The following is a 7227-nucleotide window of genomic DNA, read 5'->3' on the forward strand; positions in this document are numbered from 1 at the left end:
ACTTTTGGTGATAAATCATGCACTTAAAGAGATTGATCAGTTGCCCGCTGACACGGACCGCGAACAATAAATAAGGCCTTGGCTGATCAACTGGCCGTCTCTACTTGCCCAATAGCTCCGCTGCTTTTCACTGTAGCTCGGGTGACAAATGCCGTGTCCCGACGAATCAATTTGCCCAGGCGACTTCAACAAAGGAAATATAAACATAATGGTTATTTCCTTTTGCTCGTTTTCGTTTCTAACCGACTCTGTTAAACGTATCCATGTAGTTTTTCCAGTCATTTGTCGGGGCGCTTACTATCGATCCTTCGTGAACGCATCGAGAGGGTGGGTCATAAAACTTGAGGGAGGTCGATATACTCACCAACAACGCTTAGAAAACCACATATTTCTGTATAGTAGGATGAGTTATCTGCGAACGTTAACTAGTTTACTAAACAAGCAATGCAGCAAATGCAGTTGGGCGTTGGCTTAAGGGAATTATAAGTGCAAAAAGCTAAACGTGCAAAAAGTTGATATTACATGTTTATGTGAAATTCAAATATGTGTTTGCGCAATGAATCTCGAACTGGACATGAGTGTTTGGTATCTCCCACCAATACTCCCCCCTCCCCCACTCCGCCCCATTCCTTGTCTTCTCACCCTCCGCGACATCCCTTGGCCCTCTAACTGACATCGGGGTTGCTGATGCTCATTGAAGGGGAGTGTATTACCGCATTTATCATAGAAATTTAATAATCGCCCCTCATCGGAGTGTGGCAGTATAACGGAATAAGAATGGCTCTTTTCCTCGGATGACGTCCAGAAAGGATGGCTACAATAGCCAAAGGGGAACATGAAGTGACACGGCTGTATAGTTCTTCATTGAGCCGCTAATACGGTCAACTGCGGGCTTTGTGGCTCGAATCCATCATCTCCATTTAATAAAAACCTCTCCAAATGCTGCCTCTAATCTGACAATGGTAACCCGAGCGGATGATTCTATTGAAATGAAAACCTTAAGAAAGCACGGTTCACTGGTCCTGTGTGCTGAAGGGATTTATGGGGGAGCTTAAGACCGTGTTTCCGCGTCCATCCAGTTCACATCTCTGCTTGTTGGTGTAGGAGCCAGTTCTCATTGCAAGAGCAAGCTCTTACTCCGCGGCGATCACGGCTACTGACTCTCCAACAGTGCTAGCAACGCACGGCCAAATGGGCGGTCAAGCAGACTGATAGAAGAGTGATATTTGGGTGCAGTCCAGCGCTCCCCGGGACCGCAGTGAACATAGATCACCGCTGATAGCTTACACGAGTGATTTAACGCCAGTTATTCTTGTCTTTATGAGAATCTTAAAGACAATATATTTGATGACGAACAATTTGTTTAACAGGATTCTGTACAAGAGCGACGCGGACTCTTAGCAACTTTATCACCAAGGTTCAATAACGTTCATTATGCACCTTGATAAAGATTCCCGTGGACCCCATTTAGCCCAGCTTAGTGGTACTCGCATTCACTATACAGTACAACCGTTGACCCAATTAATAAAAGTACATTATCTTGATTTACAATCCTGGTCGCTAATTATATACTGGAAAGCTAAACCAGTGCATACTTATGTCGTTTGACCTTACAGTAAGTTTTCATTAGAACGATTATGTTCCTCACTCGATCCTCTCTGAGTTCTGATCCTTTCAAAGTAAAATTCCAAATGTTCATACATGTCATTCATTAATTTCTTCATTTCATTTCACACCGAACTCAAAATATTTCATTTGTACGACGGTAGCACTTACACTTATCCTCCTAAAATCAATGGCATGCCTTTATAAAATCGGGCATATGTCCTTATCCAAAAAAGCAAAGTCTTCACTAAGTGGCTGGTTATCGTCCATGGTAAAGAATTAAATATTAAAACGGTTACCACACTACTCCACGCCAAGTAATACCCGTTGTTTAAGTCTGCAGCGTAGACAATAAAACAAAGTAGCGCCATGGCTTAGGTAGGGTTAAGGGGGAAAATTCAGTAATGGTAATTGCAATTTATGACACGTCACTAGTCTACATTTACTCAAAATGGTGCGTTCTCATCATATCTAACATACAATAACATTGAAACGGATTCTTACTCCACCGAAAGAGTCGTAGTTTATTCAGGAATATAATATTAAAAAACAAAAACATGAGGAGAGATGACAGTGTGATAGCTGCCAAATGGTCACACGCAACCATCAACACTGTTTACCTTCTTTCGGTTTGAATGTAAGTTTAATACGCATATTATCGTCAGCTTCGTGAATGTTTCTTGGACGTGTTATAACCTAGTATAAGATTAAGAGTTATCATATGTGATTATTTTGGGCCATGATTGTAAACGTTCAACATTTATGTATGAGAGACCCATACAATCTGTTAGATGAACATAGAGATTGGGTGAACAATGCCCAAGAGTTGATTCAGTCTGTTACAATTTGGATTGTCTGTCAGAATGGCAGAGATCGCGTTTTTTTTTCTTTTCCTTTTTATTCTAAACCTTTTGAACCATCTTTGCAAAATGACAGACACCTTGTCCATCGCGGGGATGCCTTAATCCGCCGATATGAGCAAAGATAGGACTAATGACCATGGATTAATGCCTGCACTGTATAATATCTCAATTATGGGGCGGATTAAGATATCAGTTTCCCAGACCATCTGTGAGAGTTAAAGGGAAGAGGATGGGAGGTCGGGTGAGGAGGAGGGTGGGGGGGTGGTGATAGAGGGTCAAGTCCATGCACGAAGCCAGCCACATATGGCTTATGTGCGTTCTGTCCTAACGTTCTTGGTTTGAGTTTGTAATGTGAAGGGCTCTATACGTTGACGGAAGCGTGAAATGCCTGGCTCATTGCATGGCTCCACCCGTTATAGCCGAACGGTAACGTCGTTGGGACACGTGCCTTTTGATTGAACATTGTTGGCTCGTATATAATTGTGTGGGAAAAAATTATACTGTAGCTTTCCATGGAGTCAAATGTTATGCTGACAAAGTGGTATCAATCCAGATTTCGAGTACCTTCAAGACTGTTAAATAATGTATTACGCTGACCGCGGTAAGGTCATCACATGCGCACATAAAACATCTCCGTGAATTTCCTATAGTTATTTGATGCTACTGAATAATAATTCACTTTGAGACATTTAATGTGTAAACATTAGCTGATCCGTCGTGAAGTGAGAACAAACCAAGGGCAAACACATCAGTCGCCAAAACTGCTTAATTCTGAATGCATTTACATCAATGTTGTGACATAACGATAGAAGAATGTGAAACAGGCCATTATCAACATTGGCTCGGAACTTCATCATAAAGGATAATCAAGGCATTATCTTTACCGTATAATAAACCATTTATCCGGGATATTGACTTCTATTAACAATTGAGTAAATATGGATTTTGTTACTTTCTGCCCAGTTAATATCGCTTGACAATTGCAATATGCAAATTTTACTGGGACGCAAATATGGTGTAAACACAACAAATCACCCATAAAATTATACTCTGTGTAAAGTTCAATATTATTTCATCCATGCGAGAATTATTTTTCATCAATTCGACCCACTTCGGTTTAATGCCACCGATAATTTTAATTTCTACTTAACTGGAAATTTTGTCGTAATCATCATTAAGGATGTATATTTGTTTAGTGTATATACATTTAATTAAGTAATAATAAATTTGAGATGAAGTAAGCATCAATTACTGATTCATATCAAACTGTCGTATTGAATTTTTCACTTGTTTTAACAGTTTCAGTGGAAAATGTAATAATTTTGAAAAAGAAAACATTAAAGGTACTTTTTGCCACAAAATGTATGACTATACTTCAGTAAATGTTCTTAATGGCGATTCTAAGAGAGGAAAGCCATCTGTGATCAGAAAACTGACTGAAAATTTGAAGTAAATACTTTTATACAGGTCCTATAAGTTCAAGGAGTATATATTCATGCATTTTGATTTCAAAACATACTTTAATCTCAAGAGGAAATTTTAACATTAATCGCAAAAAATATTTAGAAAAACAAATTTGCAAAATTTCAAGGAGCTTATAATCAATGAACAGAATTTTGGGGGGTCAGTGTTTCATCGCTCAATATGTCAGTTTATTCAGCAACTGTGAACACCTTTCCATTGTTACTTCACACATTTTAGCTACTGTTTACTAAGAGAGGTGATATTTTTCATCAGGCATTGATGTGAACTAGAAACATTAATTTGGATTCCATGCAATTGACGCTGTTATTGGCAACATCCATTTATTAGGGCCGGGTAGGAAATATGATGTATTTTGTTATAATATCGACACGAGGTACAACAATCAGCAGCTGGGACAATACGTCTCTTTGTCGCACGCCATTACTGTTCTCCACTCGCCACCCAGTAACAGGAATATCCCATTGTCGGGCAACAGTCCAAGTACTTAACATGTTAATATATTGGATTATATGAACTACTAGAGGTGTATTAGACACGGTGGCAACATGAATAATGATCCGTCGTTTGACCGGGGCTCAAACGTTATCACAGACTTGCGAACACCACAAATGACGGAAACTGTCGATTACTAGACCGCCCCCAGAGTCCAATTCACTCCTGTTTTGTGGAACAAAACACATATGTTAAACATATCTTTAACGTGTGTGGACTTTTTTTAAGCTATAAGGCTGCCTTTTCGATTGCTGTAGAGAAACAGGCTTCACGGCAGTCAAAGATATATGCGTAAAATGAAATTGCATGCCACTTGTTCTCTGTTTATCGAGTATATATACTGTTTGAAGTGTACTCTGTAACCTGCTTCAATTCAATATTTCATAAACATATCACCAAATGACAACCTATAAGAGGCCAGCTATACTCTGTTACAGAACGGGGTTTCAAATATTGTCAGTGACGCATTAAACAACCTTAGTGCAATAGGCAGGATATTTAGATTTTAAATCGAATTCATCACAGAATTAAGCACCATTACACTCATATAAAATTGCTATATTTTATTAATATTTCATCGAGAACCATTTCTCCTCTACACGAATTCCTTAACACGTATATATATTTTAATCAGGCAGGAAAGATATTCAACAAAAACTGCATGTATTATGATTGCTGAGTGGTGAAGGCATATAGAAGAACTTAATAGTGGCAGTTATGTTACTTCATCATACAACGGAATTAAGAATGCATTGCACAGTCAGTTTGGTGTCAGTCCGCTATGAGGAGGTGGGACATTATGTCGTGTCGCTTCTCTGTTTTTTCTCTCTCTGCTGTACACCTCAATAACATTGTATCGTCGGCATGACGTTAAATAGGATAATATTTGTAAATAAGGTGGATTTGGAAGAAGAATTAAGACATGGTTGTGACATGGATGAAACGAAGTAAATATGGAAATAATCCAATTTACCCTTAAGGAATCAGTCAGTAGAAAGGCAACAAACAACCACTGTTATGAGCTGCCGTAACTTAAACGAGTCACCAGCTGACGTCAAACTACATTATATTGAACAGTTAAGATTTTTAGCCTTGATGAGTCGTTAAAGACTGCTGAGTAAAAACAGTACAGCACAATATTCATAAATCTTCCAGTTTCTACTAGAATACACTATGGATGCTACCAATGCGTTTCCAAAAGCCAAATGCAGTTAAAGATTCATAAAAATTATGGTAAATGTGATGATGGAGAAACTCATTCAGGTGGGATTTCTCTAACCCAATCAAAACGCTACAGTTTCTAGTTTAGTTGTATCTTTTTGTGAGTTCTTGCTTCTTGCTTAGGATTATGAACAATGGCATCGTTTTAAATTGACAGCGGTTTGCTGTGCTACATTTGCGAATAACCGCAAATATTTTTCGTCTTAAGACAAAAGTAAGTGTAAACGGTCATAATAAAGTAAGGTCATGCTTTAAGCTTAAGCTGTGTGATTCTGGAATATATATTGCTGCGCAATATGGTTATTCTTTTATCCATGGATAGATCTGCATACAAAACTCACATAAAGTTCAGACCGCTGTTACTTATGGTAAAGTCAGTGGGACTTGCCATTTTACCAAAGTATTTAAATTTTATTGATTATAAATGTGGCTGAAGATGTCATCTGTATTAATTTTAAAAGCATAAGCAGAAATGGCTGCAAGAATTGTATGGATTTGACAGAGTATAGTGCTGTTTCCTTTTATTGCACAATTTGTTTTCTTGCCCAGTGTGCACAGGGGTAATTAATAAACCTGATGCATATTAAAAAGTAGAACACACACATGGACACAGCGTGTACATGATACTTTTCTGGAGGATGTAAGTTATAGGGACATTTTTTCACTTTATATAACCTCCATCATCCGCTTCTTATTTACATTTCCGACTGTGGTTGTGTTTCTAATTTCAGTGGTTACCGACCATGATGGTTTCTAGCTGTTTCCAGAGCGAGTGTGGCATGGTCCCCAACGAGGTGACAATATACGGCGTGTGGAAGACGTATATGCACATGGAAACGATACATATATACAGTCTGTGGCGAATAACTGTTAGCTGTAAATGACTTGATATTTAACCTGGCATACATCGGATCGCTGACATAAAAGAACAAAGGCGTATTATTCTTTACAAAAAAGGAGATGAAACGACAAGCGGGGAACACACGAAGAAGGCGTCGAGTTTCTTCTCATTTGTACTCTGCTAAGGCCCCACCCTTCCCGCTTGGAAACTCCAGACAAATAAACAGGCAAGAGACTCTCAGACGCATGGACGAACTGAAGGAGGCTAATACAGCTCGCTGTTAGTATGAGGTATTTCCTAACAACGGTTGGCCATAAAGCCACCGGGGACATCACAGCTACACGGTGCTTAATTAACGGTACAGTCATAAACAGACACATAGATCAAAGAACAGTGATCGTAAACTAAAGGCGCGATTTCTTCACCCACACTTAAATGAGCCACTTGTATGAAAACTGCATACCCTGTAGATGGCGCGATTAGAATGTACATACAGTCATCCGAAAACTCTCGAAGAAACAAAGTCGATGTAGATAACCAGTTAATGGATGTGATCATATATGTGGCCGTAACTAAACGATGGCACCCCGCAAGTAGCGATACTGACAATTCCCAACTAAGTTTTCGGCATGCTTTTTTGTAACACAAAAATCTCACAATCATGTAAATATAAACTTTCCACTAGTTAAGTGTAAAATTAAGATACACATGCTGTACAGG

Source organism: Liolophura sinensis, chromosome 6 (genome assembly GCF_032854445.1).
Source record: "Liolophura sinensis isolate JHLJ2023 chromosome 6, CUHK_Ljap_v2, whole genome shotgun sequence".
Taxonomy (NCBI): domain Eukaryota; kingdom Metazoa; phylum Mollusca; class Polyplacophora; order Chitonida; family Chitonidae; genus Liolophura; species Liolophura sinensis.